The sequence below is a fragment of the Aedes aegypti genome, chromosome 2 (assembly GCF_002204515.2).
Source record: "Aedes aegypti strain LVP_AGWG chromosome 2, AaegL5.0 Primary Assembly, whole genome shotgun sequence".
Lineage (NCBI taxonomy): Eukaryota > Metazoa > Arthropoda > Insecta > Diptera > Culicidae > Aedes > Aedes aegypti.
The window spans coordinates 84,598,333-84,617,369 of NC_035108.1; the positions used below are offsets into that span (position 1 = coordinate 84,598,333).

Here is a 19,037-nt window from a genome sequence, read left to right on the forward strand (position 1 = left end):
AATTAATGTTTAAACATGGTATAGCCGTTATTTGAGCGGGAAAAAATGCTAAAGTAGTTGAAGTAACATGCTCTTTCGTGTTGTTGAATAAAAACAAGATTTTATCAAACATTTAAGGACCCAATTCACATACGATTTAATTCAAATGATGGAAAGGAGTATCACCAGAAGCTTCTTTTAGATTTTTCCGTGATTTTATCTAGGAACATAAAGTACTCCAGCTTCCAGATGTATAAATTTTATTAAAAAGTATTTTCAAGAATTCATAAGAAGGTTCTCCAAAAGATGTATATAAAAGTTTTCGATGAAAATCAGAAATTAATGCTGAAATTTCTAGAAATATTTCAAAGCATGATCTTGGAGTTTCAATTTTTTTTTTGTTTTAAACAAGAGATTGACCATGCTCTGGCAGTACAATTCGTATTTGCTACTCTTTGATTGACCACCTATCTTTATTTGAGGTACCAACAGTTGTAGCTTGGAAGTAGTTTCAATCTTCGAGAACGCCAAACAATATAAAATCAAACACAGCGCTGGCCACGTCCTTAAGGTTATCGGGGGAAAGGATGGATTATAAGTGAGACATCTATTATTACTAGAGACCGAGATCACCTCTGCATATCAATGATAGTTGAAGGAAGTAATTTTTAATGGGGAGTTTTCAAAGGCTACACAATTAAGATTCACCTTGGTAAGTGGCGCAATTCATGCAGCCTCAGTTTATAAAGTCATACATAAGCCAATGAAGGCAACGTGAACCTATGTTATGTTATACATAAACAAGAGTTTCTGTCGACACTTTTTGTGACGAAACATTCCTATTATGTTGAATAAATACATAAGAGTGACATTCCTATTGCTGTCATCATAAAATTATATATTTAAAATTAAAGCATGAAACGAGCTCACCAAATTGATTTTGAACACGAAACTTTTGTTCTGCAGATGTCTCAGAACTGACCACTCATAGAGATGGCGTCTTCGGCAAAGTTAATTAATAAGCCAGGAGCAATCATTGATCGAGCTAGTTGATTCTATTTTTTTTTCCACCAAGTGACGCAAGTGAGCATGAAATATTGGTTTTGCAAATATCTTAGAAGCCTGCCCACTTATAAAGATGGCGTAATGGGCAGAGTTGTTCTGTAGCTTGAAACCGATCTTTATTTAAGCTTTGAAATTCGAGATTGGCTTTCCTTGATTTAGCTCTTAAGCTACTGAACAACTATGCCGAAGACGCCATCTTTATGAGTAGTTAGGCTCCTGTGATATTCGTAGACGAAAAGTTCCATGCTCACTAGCGTAAACTTGTGACAAAATGTTGAATTATTTATCTCGAACAATTAAAACCTTGAGGTAGTGAACAACTTTGGGGAAGACGCCATTTTTCTAAGTGATCAGGATCCTGAGATATTCGCAAAACAAAATTATCATGCTCATAACTGCTGCCTAGTTAGGGCCTTCCTTAGCCAAGTGGTTAGAGCTCGCGGCTACAAAGCAAAGCCATGCTGAAGGTGTCTGGGTTCGATTCCCGGTCGGTCCAGGAGCTTTTCGTAATGGAAATTTCCTTGACTTCCCTGGGCATAGAGTATAATCGCACCTGCCTGTAGGATCTGGAGTTTGTAGATGGAAAGGAATATAGTCGATTTGCAAGAATAGCATTATTTGAGCGTGCTCTAAGAAGGTTAATATAAATACGATATTACCTATGATTGTCTCAGCGTGCATGAGTGACAGTTCGAAATCATGCACACGGAGAAAACTGAAAATACTAGTTAACATTTTATATATGACACTCCAGCTATAAGTTCGCTTTAATCATTGGAATAGATAACAAAAATGCTCTGCTGAAATTTATTTTATACTTTCCAAATCTTATTCTTGAGATATTATCGGTTATGCATATTGCAGCAGATATTACTCTGGGGACTTAACAATATTTGCTAGCCATTTTCTTCCACTACAAAACGGAAGCCCTCACGAACGTAGAGTCAAATTTTCAAGTCTGTGTTTGCAAAAGTTCAATGTCGCGATAAAATACATCTGGATAATCATGCATCTTGTCAGGCACCATTAAAGGTAAGTTTCCCAGTCAGTTGTTACCACTGTTGCGTATATTTGATAAAATTAAATCATTATTTTTCCCTTAGAACAAAATCTCGGTCCGATTGGCCTGTCATGGACGCCTCCATTTCTGCATCCTCCATCTGGAAAAGGATCCAGAATCGGTATGTCAGTATCTTTACTACAACCGGCAACTAATTTGCTTTAAGTGACAGGGATCATTGCCGTTTCCGCTATTTCATTTGATCGATTCACATCGGCCCAAACAGAGACCAAGTTGTAGTGTTGTGTTGCGGTACAGCGTATTGGATCCGTACGATCTGCAGATCCTGTTTCGATATGATGGATTCTGCGAGAATATCGTCAAAACGGAATGTAAGTGGATAATATTATGTTAATAAATCTACATTCATCGCACAAACTTGTGTTTTATTATTGATAAATAAAAAAACAATAAGAAAAACAAACATTTAAATGGTAATGAGGAATTAAACCGTTTTATGCATGACGAAATTAATCACGCAATATGCATGCTGTAATATAAAAGTCATTTATACTAGCGAATCATAATGTTGAAATATGCATGGCAAGGGGTGAATAGACCGAATATGGTTTTAGTATGACTGTTATGCTGTTTAGCATATATTTTTTTAACCGTGCAGGTGAAGCAGGCTTGTAAAACTTGCAAAGTCAGTTGAGTGAATATTGTTGTGGAGTGAAGATGTGCTGTAAGTAGCAGCGGGAGTATAATTCGGCTGATGGCGGAATCAGCCGAATGCAATTCCGCGTTGCGGATACTACACTGCCATACGATATACGAATACGAAAATGGCAACTTTGGCAAAGAAAGCTCTCAGTTAAGAACTGTGAAAGTGCTCATAGGAACACTAAGCTGAAAAGCAGGCTCTGTCCCAGTGAGGACGTTATACGTTATAAGAAGAAGTTATCTAGAAAATCCTCCATCATTACCTCCAGAGCTTTCAAATTATTTACATACATTCCTGGGTAAATTGCTTATTGAATCTGCAGAGAAATGGGGAAATACTAGAAGAATTCCATGTAGAAAACCTTGGTGCAAATCCTGGTGGAGTTCTGGAAAAGTTTCTGGGGAAATCCTCTCGGATTTTTTTTTTGAATAACTTTGAAGAAAAACAATTTCTCATAAAATGTCAGAAGAATTGATAAAATCTGGCAGAGCTAAATTTTAGGAAATTGCTTGGAACAACCACTTTAAATGTAATAAAAATCTTCAGGGAAATTTATAGAGATATCCTGAAGAAAGCAGATAAAAGTATTTTTGCATAAATTTCAGCATAATGTCCTGAAGCTATTTCAGGATTGTTTTTCCATATGCAAACAGTCCTAAAATTTCTTGAGAAAACTCTGCAGAAATTCATGAATCTCATCACAGGAAAATTCAGGTATTTGCTCAAAGTTTCCCTCAGGTATTACTACGAAGCTTTCTTCAGGTGCTAATTCAGCGATTCTTTAAACGACTTCCTGAACAATTCCTCCAAGTTTTTCGTTCATAATACCTTTATGGATACAACCTGTTTTTTTTTTAAGTAACCTTATAAAAAGTATAAACGTTAGAAATTTCACCATAAACTCCTTCAGAAAATCACCCAAAGATTCTCGGAAATTTCTCGAGTAAATCCTGGAACCTCTAGGAAATCCTTCATCCATTGCCCTAATATTTCCTTCAAGATTTCCATTACGGCCTTCTTCAAGAATTCGACCAGTAATTTCCCTAAGAATATTGCGAGAAATCCCTCTAGGTATTTCTATAGATTTTCTGCAAATTTTCGTTCAGGATTTCTTACCAAATTCAAACCAGATACCTTCAAGAATTACTTCAGAGATTCCCCCTAAGGTTTTACTAGGAATTCTTCCAGAAACTCTTTGAGACATTGCTCCTACACCAATCTCCAGGAAAATTCTCGGGTCCAGACCAGATTGATTGCTCGTTTGAAAATAATCAAACAAATTTCTGGATATCATCCAGGATTTTTCGCAAGAATTCCTGAAAAAACATCGGATGACTGCAATGCTAAATAATTTGCTTGCATGAAACCCTGTATTACTTTTGAAGAATTCATGGGACATTAACTTAAGAAATTATTCAAGAAATGTTTGAATGAATTGCAGGAATAATCCGTGTTCAGGTATTTGCTCAAAGTTTCCTTCCGGTAGGTATTACTACGAAGATTTCTACAGAAGCTCATTCAGCGATTTGTCCTTCGTTCGTGATACCTTTTAAATTTCATCCTATTTTTTTTTTTTGCTAACGTATAAACTCTACAGGTTTCATAATGAATTTCTTCAGGAAATCATCCAAAGATTATTTTTGAAATTTCTCAAGAAAGTCCTAAAACCTCAAGGAATTTATCTAGCAAGTCTTTCATCCATTTTCTTAAGATTTCCATGTAGGCCTAATTGAAGAATTGAACCAGTAATTTCCCTAAGAATATTTCGGGTAATTCCCTTCCAGAGATTCCTCCAGGGATTTCGAAGGGTTTTGTCAAAAAAAATCGTTCAGGGTTTGTCAAAGATTTCAGATATTTCTCTAAAAATATCTTCAGGAATAACTTCAGCGATTCTTCCTGAGGTTCCATCATGAATTCTCCCAGAAATTCCTACAAGAATATCTAGCAGAATTCCTCGACTCTGGAGTAAGTCTTGGAGGTTGTTCTAGATCATACTGATTGCTTATTGGAAAAGTAACCAAATTCCTAGATTCAGGTGGTTCTGAACAAACTCGTGAAAAAAACCGGACAGAAGCTCTGATGAATTTCTTTCCGAGGAATTAACTGGAATGTTGTAGTATTTGCTTGCGTGATGCACTGAATTACCGTTGGAAGAATTTACTTTAAAAATTACTTAAAAAATGTTTGAAAGAACTGCATGAGTTATCCATTTGTAAAAAACTACAACAATTCTAAAGGATATCTTAAGAAATCTCATGTCTAAATGATTGAAGAAATCCTGGAAATGTTCTCAATAGATTTCCTGGAAATTTTCCTGAAGAAATTTATAGATTAATTCCTGTGAAAACCGTGAATGAATTATAAAGCAGGAAGAATAACTGGAAACATCTGCATAGGCACTGCTGGAAAAATTCTTCCCTTCAATGAGAAAAAGAAAAAAGAGGATAACATTAGAAAAGTAAAAAATAATCTCATTATTTTCTCTCATTATCAGACTTGAAATTTCACCGGTTATAGAGGAAAATCGATTATAAAGAAAAAAAAAAGATAGCTCCAATAAGCTTAAAAGCTCTTACTGCAACACCAAAAGACCATTCTATCGATCAGAAAAAAAAACTGTCAATATACATCGAGTAACAAAAATAAGTATTAAACAAAAAACCGGTAAAACAAATTATTACAAATCAATGGTGGGCCAATAAGCACAACAAACAATGCCAAATTAAACGAAAATTTTTGCAAAGCAGCAGAGGTTTTTATCTATACACAACAGAACGAAGAAATTGAACAATTATTGATTGTAGAAAAAAGACGCTGAAAATGAGCATTGGGCACCGATTCGGGTTGAGACGCATTGTATATTTCTATTTGTGATATAATTTACTTTTTACATGCCCCTAGAACTTTAGAAATCGATAAAAATCTACGTAAATCTAATCTTTGGCGTGAAACTTTGAACCGAACTGTAAAACGATTTTCGTCATTATTGTCGTCTATCAATTACTACCTATTAGTTTTTTTTTATTGTGTAATAATGGATATCTGAACAAGCATTAGAATCAAGTCAAACATTTCCGTGGTAAAAAGAAAAAAAATGTACATATAGTCAGTATTCTTGGTATTTTTCTATTGGTTGTTCACTTTATTGATTTTGAATACATTTTTATGCAAGTAAGCTTCTTTGAAGCGATATAAATTTAATAGATTGTTAGAAAAAAGCACACATACCAAATTGCAAGCGTAAGATAAAACGAAACGAAGTAGAATTGAGATTGGAATTTACAAACAAAAAAAAGACACGTCATGAAATTTGCAATAATTAATCCAACTCGCTGAAATCAATTCGATAAACGTTAGTTATGTACAGCAGTAGTAATTATGATGCCAACAGTAAGTTGCTTTAAACGGATGATTTAGATACGCATTATAGTTTTGCGCGACACCGAAAAGAACAGAAATCGAATAATCGCGCGATGAAATGGTACTATCACTTTTGTCTAAACTTTAGAGAGCAAAAAACCCCTAGCAATTAAGTGAATGTAGTCTTGTGTAAATGTAGTCATGCAACGCCAGTTGTGCACGGTTACGGTATACCCATAATGGTGGAGCAAATGGGCTCAACGAAACGTTTTAGGAACGTTTGTTCTGTACACTGGCGAGGGAACTTCGCGTCGCATTGAGTGGAGTTTCCGAATATTAAGATAATGAAATAAATTATTCGAAGACAAATCGGAGCTTTTTATCTGCACTATTGAATATCACAACCAGCAATACTTACCAGAATCGCAAGGAGCGCAGAGCTCTATCTTCATTGGTATTGAGCGAAGTACGTTCAATCCACTTGAACTGTACCGAAACAGTGTAAGTATTCTTCCTTTAATAAAGATTTTGAAAATTTAAACCACTTTTCGACGAATCCAATATAAAGGGCGAACAGGAAATTATTGCGACACATTCAACAGGGCATAACTTTCCTACCATTGGGTAAAAATCAACCAAATTTTGCACACTTTCTCATTATTGTGTATTGTTTACATGCGGTCAAACTCGAAATCGTGTTTTTCGATTCAACGAAAATGGAGGTGAACCAACGCGAGTCGAGAGAACAAATTCTTTCCAAACACCTGGAATTTCCTGACCTGCCGCACCGGCAGTTGGGAAAAATGTTGAACATTCATCATTCAACCGTCTCCACAGTGTTGAAGCGGTTCCAGGAGCGGTTGACGTTGGACCACGGCAAAGGAGCTGGAAGAAACCCGAGACCGGAGAACAAAAAGACGGAGGGAAAGGTGAAGCGGATGATTAAAGCAAATCCTAACGTCTCAAGCCGTGATATGGCTAAAAAGATCGGCATGTCGCAGAGCTACGTCCAGAATGCAAAGAAGAGAGCTAGACTACATACATACAAGTTACAGAACTTCCCAAACCGCGATGAGCGGCAACAACGGTTAAAACTCGGGCACGGAAGCTCTACGAGAAGATGCAGACAAAATATTGCTGCTGTGTGATGGACGACGAAACGTATATGAAAGCCGATTTTAAGCCAATTCCGGGGTTGGAGTTTTTCACCGGCAAGAGCAAGTTCGATGTGGACGACAAATTTAAGAAGAAAAAAATGTCGAAGTTCGAAACCAAATATCTCATTTGGCAGGCCATCTACTCTTGCGAACTGAGGAGTGAGCCTTTCGTGACAAAGGTCGAGATATACAAATCTGAGTGCCTCGAGAAGCGCCTTTTGCCGTTCTTGCAGCAGCACGACGAAGCTTCGCTATTTGGGCCAGATTTGGCATTATGCCACTATTCTAAAAGTGTCCTGGAGTGGTATGAGACCAATTCTGTCCATTTTGTTCCAAAGGACATGAATCCGCCAAACTGTCCGGAGCTGCGCCCAGTGAAGTAGTACGGGGCAATAATGAAGCGGGAACTTCGGAAGAGCAAGAAGACAGTCAAAGACGAAAAGGACATGTTAAGAAAATGGAAAAAAGAACTGAGAAACTGGTACCGGATGACACTGTAAAGACTTTGATGTTTTTTTTTTTTTTGTTTAAAGACCTTTTAACCCTTTAAAGGGTCATTCAGGTCTGGTTTTTTATTGAACTACAAAGTATTACAACTGTTTACCTCTTTCAATATCTTTACAATACTTTTTGGTTATCTTTCGCCTTTGTTTACTAAACCGTGCAATCCACTTTCCTATATCGTTCGAGTCCGGTTCAGCTTCCGAGTCCGAAAGTTGAACACTGCATACTGATTCCATTTCGCTATCCTGTGTGCTATCTTGCCCATCGCTTTCATTTTGCTGTTGAACTGTTTTATTTCGTGGTGGTGATTTTATCTCCGGCGAGCTGGACGAACGTGGACGAGTATTTTTTTGTTGCTGCTCTAGTTGTTTATTGTCGGATTCCACATGATGTGAGTTCTGCGTGACCGGTGGTGGCTGCATGGGCGTAAATAGCCATCAGACTTGAGGGGGGCCACGGCCCCTTCTCATGAGATATGAAAGTCGTAAAAGATTTAGATAACTTAGCAATGCTTGTTTCGATAATATTTGTGAACCGATTATAGTGGCGCACTTTCATACAGAGGTAGATAAAAATTTAAAAATCGTCCAAAACCGACTGATCAACTGTTTTAGATACCAAATGTCACTTTTATGGAAAATAGTAAAAATTTATGTTTTCGTTGTAGATTGCCAAGATGACCTGTTCAACCCAAACTTATATTTCTCGAATAGAATACAAGAATTTAAGAGGAAAATAACCATCATCGTTTATCGAATTTTCAAAACCAGTTTTTCTTGATCAAAACTAAGGCAATGTTCATGAAAATCTATCATTGCATTGAACTTGCTATCTGTAATGCAGTGATACATTTTCAACGAAAAAACTGGTTTTTCATTTTTGATGATTGCTGATGATTGAATGATGGATTCTTGAGCCTCATAAGCAGATTATTATCAGGATTTACCTTTCCAATTCGATTTGAACGAGATGTTTGCAAAGTTATAAAACAAGATAAAGATTTAAATGTATCGCCCAAGCCTTTGAAAAAAAAAATGCTAGTTTGAAAATATGGATTATTGTTGCTCAGCATTTTTGTACCAGACGATACATTTCTCTAAACCTCTCGAAACCAACATTTGTACATAGTATTGAATAATACTTTGTTTGTTAGAGTTAAGAACATTAAATCCGTAAGTTGCTTGGCTACCATAATATCGAAAGATTGAAGTTTTTAGGTATTCAAATAAAGCTGTCGTCAGCAAATTCGTACGATAACAGTTATTTAAAGAAAACAGGATGGAAGGTATTTTGCTCATGGATTGATTAATATCCAATCATAGTAAGGCAGAGCAAAAGTTCGACCTTAGTGGTATAATCATTTTTTTTTATAAAAAAAACAACATATTTGCTATAATTTCGCTAATTGTCTTCAACAAACTTTTGCCCCATCGGTGGGGTTCGACACTTTTACGATAGACATACAGTCATCTCTCCCTTACTCGATATTGAAGGGACCATCGAGTTAGGGAGGTATCGAGTTACAGAACACAAAACCAGTGCAACTGCGATCTAAGGGACCATCAAGTTAGCCATGAAAACCAACTTTTACTATGGTTCTCCAACTCGATATCGAGATACGGAATATCGAGTAAGGGAGATTTAACTGTATTTTATATAAACTTATGTTTACAGATAAATACACTCTAATTTTTCGTCAAAAAATTTCACAAAGTCCAAAAAAACAGTTTTTTGCAAAATTAGGTGAAAACGTGAAATGTTGGTGACTTTTTTTGCACGATCAGGCTTTTCGCTTTCGCTAAACTTGAAGATAATATGTGAATTTGGGGTAATTTGTAAATTTCTCTGCTAGATTATATGGGTCGAACTTTTGGCCCGCTGATTTGAACTTTTGCCACATTATGGGCCAAAAATTGATTCAAAGCAGTTGTGTAGTAACTAATACACTTCAAAGAATCCTTATGAAACGCCCTTACATAAAAAATCAAAGAAGTTTTTATCCTTATTTATTTACATGCAATGGAAAATTGATAAAAAATTATAATATTTATGTCAAAAAATCAACAAATAGCCATTATTTTTCCAAATCTGAATCGATTCTTATGATATTTGTAGTGAAAGTCTCTTACTTGAACAATATGGCATTTATTAGCTTTGATTTGAGCTAGAAATCCTAAACATTCGATAGCTTATCATTAATCTAGAAACAAGTTTTATCTATTTTTCTTACAAACAATGCAACGTCCTCTAATTACAGAAATGAATGCATATATATTTATAACGAAATAAAAAACATTTCTGAACCGAATTGATGTGGTGACGGACCTGGTGTAGAACACACGTCGAGGACCTGGGATCGGATCCCATTCTGGAGGTAGTCACTTATGACTCAAAAAATTATAGTGGCGACTTTATTTGGAAGGGAAGTGAAGCTGCTGGTCTCGAAATGAACTAGCCCAGGGTTAAATATCTCGTTAATAAAGACAAACAAAAAGAATTGATGTAATGTCCATATAAACTACGTAAGACGCCAACAAAAATTGGCACAATAAAATATAATAAAAATAAATAAAAAAAAGGGTCATATTATAAACACTTATAGTAGAATGGGCTTCGTAGCCGTGCGGTTAGTGGTGTCAGTCGTTTAGGCGTATTGTGCTACGGAGTGTGGGTTCGATTCCCGCGCCAGTAGGAGAAAACTTTTCGTCAGATGAAATTTTTTTCACTGGTCCACGTCCACTGGTCGTTTCGTGTGTCCGTTGTCTAATGTTAGTTGTGTTCAGTCTGTGCAGCCTATGGTTGAAGACGGTGTAAATTGTCTTTTAAGAATTAAAAACGTGTCTTTAAACAATCTTCAGTATGAATAAGGTTTTACGTTTATTCTACAGAAACAAATAGTAACATGGTCTTATTATCTTTTCAATCGAAAAACTTCAGAAAATTGGTGTCAACATAACATTGAAAAAAAAAAAAATGTTGCGACATCTACGATTTTACACGATTCGATGTGGTTTTTTGTACAAATCCGCCACTATCTTACTATATGTGAAGGAATTTCACAGTTTTGCAGTCACATTTGAATGCAACTGCTTCAGTGTCGTCTACTTACTAGCAGCTTATATCTGTTCCCGACGTCTCGGAGACAAATTTATCGAATGGCTCATAAATTTGAATATTAAACATTTAAAAATTCGCGAAAAATGTATACAAACAAAATTTCGCTTACTGCACCATTGTTAATACCACTACAAATAGATCAAGCCAGTTCTTCTAATTCTAAAACTTGCTTCAATGAATTTCAATATCGGGAAAGGCAAAAAGGAAACAGTATGGCAGTATGTGACGTTTCAAAATAACATATTGCTATTGCCTGTCAAACAATGATCATCCATAAATTTATATTCAAAATGCATTTAATGCGTCTAGTATCGATACTAAAAACTAGTTTTAACTGTATTGTCTTTTCTTCTCCATTTTTTTTTCGGGGGGTCAAGCCCATGGTTCAGGGGGGGGGGCCAGGCCCCCTCTGGCCCCTCCCTATTTACGCCAATGGGTGGCTGAGAGAGAACTTCTGCAAATGTTGCTCCGGTGGTGCCTGTTTCACAGAATGAAGCAGAGTTGTTTTTGGCTGACTTTTTATTCTGAGTGCACTTCTTGCCAGGGTGAAGGAGCTGGGTGCAATGGCGGCAGCTTTTAGGCTGATTTTTGTACGAAATCATCGTTTTCTCTGTTTGCACAGTGATGAATGACTTGATGTGGCGCCGAAGCGTCATCTTTGCAACGCGAACACCTGATGGAATCCCGTTGTAGGCAAACGTTGGTCCTCAAACTAGTTCTTTAATTTGGTGGACATCTCCGTACTGCTTTAGATAAGCAGCAATTTCATCGTTGCTAACGTTCTCGGATAGGTCGTGAATTTTAACTTCAATGCTTTCGTCGTCCATGCAGAGACGCACTTTATATTTCACACCACCAACTTCGATGCTGTGCTTTCCATCGTGTTGTTGAACAACATTTTCAGCGATTCTTTCATCACTGCACTTTACATATGCACAATTGTGCACATGATGCACTTGCAACCTTTGGATCTGATCCGAACGTAGGCCGATCGATCCATGGATGAAACGGTGGATATCTTCAAACGACGGACGTGTTTGAAAATTGTCAAAATTCACTTTGAATGTATTTTGCCGAAGTCCGATGACCGCCATCAGCGGCAAAACAATAGAACAGAGGGGATTGCTGAGAGCGAGATAATTACGTCTGAATCACAGAGATGCTTGAGCAGAACTGACTTTGATGGATACATATATTTTAAAAGTAAATATATGTATAAAACTACCCTAAAATTTTGGTTTGATTCTAAACATTATAAGAAAATTGGCATGATCGCCCTCTATACTGAGTCAGTTCCATATTGTAACGTAGGTATTGGAATAAGACTAATCTAATAAAATTATAACTATGGGCGTAGCCAGAGGGGCAAGAAAGAGCCGTTGCCCCCTGGCTGATGGAAAAAAATCAACTAGTTTGCTACGAAGGTTATTAATACCATCAATGCACTAGATTCCGCTCATTTAAGGGGAATTATGTGTTTAAATGTGTATCATAACATAACTATTGCGTCGATCAATACTATTTGTATGTCACAATTTGTCCGCTCACGATATACAGATTTCATGACAAACACTACAAAATGCATTGCTTTGAATTTTGTTACTTATCCTGATATTTTTGTTTGGTCAAACCATATCTTCAACAACCATAAAGAACAGCCTCGATTTCTTTTAGAATCTCGTTAATTTAATTTGCATGAGCTAGGTAATATCCGATTTAAAAAGGTTGCATTTTTATACTTTCGTTGTAAATCAATCAACTTTTCATCAAGAAGATGAACAATATATTTCCTACAAAAAAAAAATGCTGAAAAATACTCTTCAGAAGAATTTTTTTCAGGAGAAATTATGAAAAATGTTCAAAACACGTTAGTACTGTAATGTAACTTATCATCCCATAGTGAAAACTGATTCTTCAAACTTTAATGAAGGATGTTACTGAAGAAACAAATCCCTTTTAGCGACTGAGTGTCTTGAAAACATGAACTTTAGAGACTTTTTCCCTGAAAAAGAGGCAAAAGAGAGACCAAACCGGAGCAAAAAAAAAACAAGCAGAAATAATAAAACTTTGATTTCTCATAAAGTTAGATCAGAAATAAGATTTTTTTTTCAATTCCTCGTGACATTACGTCAAATAATACTTCTTGTATCACTGTATGCATTCTTCAATGATTTCCTCAAGGAATTTCGTCAGCAATCATTTCAGGTGTTTACCCAAAGATTCAGATATCACTCCGAAGATTTCCTCAGGATAAGATAGATGAATAGATTTCTTCATTTGAGAGATTTGCAGCCCGAGGCTCTTAATTTTTTCAGGAGTTTATTTATTGATCATTTCCCATGGATTTTTTTTTATATCTCATGAACACAACCTGGTTTTTGCCAATTATAACCACAGAAATACAATCAGAACTCATCAGGAATTTGTTTGAAGATTTTTTCAAAAAAATTTCAAGAAAGCCCTAAGTCATTCAGGATTTTATCTGGCGATTCGTCCATTCATTTTCCTAGGACATCCTCCAAGACTTCAGTTTGTTTATTAGCTAAACTTCTTCAAAAATATAACCAGAAGTTTCTCCAAAGATGCCTCCAGGGATTTCTTAAAAATTGTCCTTTAAAACAATCCGAACCAACAATCCGAACGTGGCTTTTTAACGTATGGTGTTCCTCAAGGGTCGGTGATTGGACCTTTATTATTCTGCTGTCATATCAACGATTTGCCTACCGTCCTAAAATACTGTTCGATACAACTGTATGCAGACGATGTACAGTTGTATATCTGTCGCCTTGGTCCCTGTACTCGCGATCTCATCAGTATGGTGAATATGGACCTCGAGAGAATCACGGAATGGTCTCAACGAAATCAGCTTTTTGTTAACCAATCAAAAAGCAAAGCAATGCTGGTAAAGAATCGACGGAGAAACACCGTTCAAACGGAGTTGCTGCCTCTTATCAGTATGGCTGGGCAGACTATAGAGTGGACGGAAAGTGCTGCCAATCTTGGATTGAACTTTCAATCAGACCTGCAGTGGGAAGGCCTTGTGAATCAACAATGTGGAAAAATTTACGCATGCCTCAGATCGCTCTATTCTTGTTCTTCTGGAGCTCCTATTAGTACACGTCTGAAACTGTTCAAAGCACTCATTCTTCCTCACTTTATGTTCGGCGAACTACTTCATGGCAGATCCTGTGCCTATTCTATGGACAGGCTACGTGTCGCATTGAATTCCTGCGTACGTTTCGTTTATGGGCTGAACCGCTACGCGCACGTTAGTCATTTACAAAGGAACTTGATCGGCTGCCCATTTGAAAACTTCTATGCTCACCGTTCTTGTGTGTTCCTGTATAAGTTGGTGAAAACGAACACTTCGCCAATACTCCATCAAAAGTTGTTGCCGTTCCGAGGACGTCGCTTGCAGAATTTGATGATCCCTCCCAATAACTCAATGTGCTATTCCAACTCGTTATTTGTTCGAGGTGTGGTTTATTATAATATGCTTCCTCCTGCGGTCAAATGCTCGACATCAGAAGCAGTTTTTAAAAAGGGCTGTCTAGAGTTTTGGAACCGTATGTAATGTGAATATTGTAGAATGTAAGAGTAGTTTATATGTTAAGTTTTTATTGTATTTGACTCGTTAAAAACGCAGGTGGAACGCCACTGGAAATAAACAAACAAACAAACAAACAATTTCTTCAAGATTTTTACTAAGAATTTCTTTAAGGATATCTCTATATAATGTAGGAAATAATTTCTTTAATATTTCTCAGAATCAATTCAAAAATGTGTAGGATGATTTTCTGAAAAAATGCCATAGTGTTAGTAGTATGTAACCTTTAATAATCTTTTTAGATTCCATTGGATTTTTTTTTTTTTTTGAGAAATGTTTGGAAGAGCTGCCGTTGTAACAAAATTCATAGAAACCTCTAGTTTTCAGTTGGACTGAATGATGAAACATAAGGTCGAATAAGAGGATTTTTTTTAAAGTTCTTGATAAATTTCTTGAATAACCCCTCAAGGATTTTTTGGAGAAATTCTTTGCAGTTACCGTATATAAAGTTACGTAAAACCCTAAACAATTTTTGTCTCTGGAACTCTGAAATTAACATTTGCGGATTTTGTAGGAAAAGTTTAGTAAAAAACTTTGGGAGGTTTGGAAAATTCGGTTGAAAGATTAGAGAAAAAAATCAAGAGGAAGTTCTAGGATAGTGTTTGTGAAAAAATCATAGTAATCCTTGACCAAATAACTAGAGATAGTAACGTTAAAATCAAAGACAAATTAAAAACCTCCATGTCCCTTGCAGTTTTGTTTTTTTTTTTTTTTTTTTTGTTAAGGCACTTTGTGCTCGTGGCCACTACTGTGCCGGAATCAGTTGATCTGTAGCTTCTTTATCGATACAGATCTATTTTTAACTTATATATTTTACATCAACTTTCACTCTTTCCTACTCTTTCACTCTCACACCGAGCAGGTAGGAGAGAGCTCTGCTGTTAGTGAGGCTAGCTGCCTGCGAAGAGGGTCAGTTTGTCTCAGTCACCAATCTGATACTGACGGAGGATGAATGTGCTCCCCCAAAGCACGCTCATCCGTGCGGTGTCTTCTGGTGGCTGGACGGGTTTTTTTTGTGGAGGGGCTGGGAATTGAATCCATGACCTTATGCTTATGAAGCGAAAGCGTAACCTCAAGGCTACGGACCCCCCTGTCCCTTGCAGTTGCCCAAAATTTTATGGCTCATAAGGTGATTATAAAACGAAGCCAAACTTTGAATTTTCAAGTGCACAAGACGAGAGTATCCGACAACAGTTCGCTTTGAAAACCAATCAACTTGCTTGCTTGCTGGTGGTGACCAATGGGATAGATTTTTAACGCGGAGCGCTGTTTGGTTTTTAAGTCTTGTGCTCTTGAAAATTTGAGGTGTGGCTTCGTTCTATAATCACCATAAGGTAATCTAGAATGCCGTTAAAAGTGTACTGCGATCTGTCAAACTTGGGTACCTTTTGTACTACCGAGGGACGAAATGCAGTACTAGACGTGGTACCCAATATTTTGGGAAATTGGTACCGTAAAGTGCCCTAATTCAGCGCAGTGCCTAATTCCGCGCATTTCATACAAAATTATTTATATATGGAAATACACATTAATATTTCAGCAACTTTTAATGCTATTCGAGGCTACTTTGATTAAGAATAAGTTTGAATCACAAATAAAAGCAAATAAGGCATTTTTTCGCGGCATAAAAAAATAATCAGTGAGTAGACGTTATATTTCTAATTTTCTTAGCGTCCGCGCTAAGACTGTAGGACAACAACAAACGCGATTTCTTTATTAAAAATGTTTTATTTTTTATGCAATATTCCATGGAACTACTTGCTACAGATATGTTTCATGGTGCTTCTATGAAATCTTATCAAATATTAGCATAATTATTGAGTTTTATTCAAAAAAGTATTGCGCGGAGTTAGGCCACGTCTTTTTTCATAATTCCCTAATTCCGCGCACTGTTCTTCGCATAACAACAGACAAGTAAAACATGCTATATCCGTCACATCTGTCTATTTCTCTGAAAAGTAACTTTATGCATACATACTTTTCATGTACAAGCGGAATATCGGGAAAGCCCACTTAGGCAGCGGCCATAAATGACGTAACATCTTTTGACCAATTTTTGACACCCCTTCCCCCTTCGTAGCTTATTTTCCCATACTTAATACATGGTTCGTAGCAAAATCGTAGACTCCCCCCTCCTCCCTAAAATGCTACGTCATTTATAGACGGTCCCTTACAGGGAAAAATACCACGTGGTTTATGCACAGCCTCAACAAAATAGTCTATACACACTTAGATTTTTTTCACGAGCTCGGCTGTGCGGATCTCGGTTGAAATAAGCCGAGATTCGGCATTCTGAATTAAGTGTGTGCATCTGTGCGCACAAAATTTACTTAGCATAATGAACCACACATAACATTGGCAATGTATACTTGTTTATGATTCTTATTTATATTATACAATCCATATAGAATTATTGTAAAAACAACATATCGTTCACATGTTCAACAGGTCGTAATTTGTAGAAGACCCCACAAATTACGACACACTCTCGGGAAATGATTCACGGAAACTTTACGATCTCTACATAATTTACGAAGCCTCCATACAAAAAGTATGATAATACGGGGGAGAGGGATTGAAAATGGCCATATTTTGTGTGACGTAATTTATGGATGACTCTTAGGTTCTTCTGAGGTTTCTTTTTGCTTAAAAAAATAAGTTTCAGTTACCCGTGGCATTAGTGGATACCATTAATTGATATGCTTAAAACCCTTTGATTCCAAGCAATAATGCGAACTGGTCCTTGTATTGTATGAACAGTGCAGTTTGCTACAAAGCAAAGCCATGCTGAAGGTGTCTGGGTTCGATTCCCGGTCGGTCCAGGATCTTTTCGTAGTGGAAATTTCCTTGACTTCCCTGGGCATGAGGTATCATCGTGCCTGCCACACAATATATACGAATGCAAAAATGGCAACTTTGACAAAGAAAGCTTCAGTTAATAACTGTGGAAGTGCTCATAAGAACCCTAAAATGAGAAGCAGGCTCTGTCCCAGTGAGGACGTTAATGCTAAGAAGAAGAAGATGGGGGTTTTTTCTCGACCGAATTGTCTAAAACTATGCAATAAGAAGCATATTTAAGCCAAATATGAGCTCAGTAGATTTCGAAAGATTATTTCATTTCTAAACTTTCCAGTTCAGTGAATTAAATAATTAAATTGTTAGATTCTATGGGATGATTTCACAACATAAAATAGGGTGCTCATATCACCCCATCGACAGAAAAATCGACGAAAAATTCATTCGTGTTTTTTTTAAGACGACGGAAATCGTGCGTATCTAGTGTATTGATCTGAAAATTTCAATTATTACGACTTTTCTTCTTCTTCTTCTTTCTGGCGTTACGTCCCAACTGGGACAAAGCTTGCTTCTCAGATTAGTGTTCTTATGAGCACTTCTACAGTTATTAACTGAGAGCTTTCTTTGCCGATTGACCATTTTTGCATGTGTATATCGTGTGGCAGGTACGAAGATACGCTATGCCCTGGGAATCGAGAAAATTTCCTTTACGAAAAGATCCTCGACCAGTGGGATTCGAACCCACGACCCTCAGCATGGTCATGCTGAATAGCTGCGCGTTTACCGCTACGGCTATCTGGGGCCCTTTTGGACTTTTCTTAAGATGGCCAAATTGCCCCACTTTCCCCTAGACGAAATTCACACGTAGCAATGCCACGGTTTTGGTTATCTTTATTTCATGTGATAGACAAAAAGTTAATAAAAAAAAACTGAACGTAGACTGAAAAGTTACGGTTCATACAAAACTCTAAGTTTTCCCATACAAAAAGTGTTACGGAAGGGGAGGGGGTTGAAAATTTTCAATTTTAAGTGTTACGTAACTAATGGATGCAGCTTCTTATCAAAATTAATGTTAATTTTATTGTTTCATGAGTGCGCGGAATTAGGCATTCTTCTGCGCGGAATATGGAAAAGCGTTTAAAAAATGCGCGGAATTAGGCAATTTCAACGAGTGAACTATTTCAAAAAAATCACAATTGTAAATTATGAATACAGTCTAGTTTATATTTTTCCCATAATCTTGAATATATTTGCTAGCGAGCCACCCATAAAGCTTTTTTGTTGATGCAATACTAATTTTTAATTAACAATTTGAATCGTTTTATTCCTTAACTGCGCTGAATTACGGCACTTTACGGTGTAGGAATCTCTAGTAGAATTTCTGGAGAGATCCCTATAAGAGCAATTCTCGCTGAAACTAGGCCGCCATCGTTAAAATTTCAATTTTATGTCACTGATCGCTAGTTTTCGATAAAACTTAAGGATGGTCCTTTCGGTTTTCTCAAATTGGTGGACCCCTCGTACGCCAGCTAGCTAAATAGTTGGCGAAAAGGCCCATTTTTTGATAAATCTTGGGTATTTCTTCACGTGATATGTCTCATATTTCCTTTGGAGCACATAGTAAACTTAGTGGCATCGTATAGAGAAAGGATATAGCTTTCAACTCAAAAAAAATTTGACCTCCATCTTGAATTTTGTTAGAAAAATCGATTTTTCGCCATTAGCGCA

The 19,037-nt window shown here is 36.7% G+C and overlaps 1 long non-coding RNA gene across 1 annotated transcript; it reads left to right on the top strand.

Annotated features, from left to right (window-relative positions):
* The first annotated feature begins 1,523 nt into the window (after window positions 1-1,523).
* On the top strand, window positions 1,524-3,641 carry LOC110675710. Its single transcript, XR_002499734.1, has 2 exons — window positions 1,524-2,076; window positions 2,148-3,641. It is a non-coding gene; the product is annotated as an uncharacterized LOC110675710 (long non-coding RNA).
* The last annotated feature ends 15,396 nt before the right edge of the window (window positions 3,642-19,037 follow it).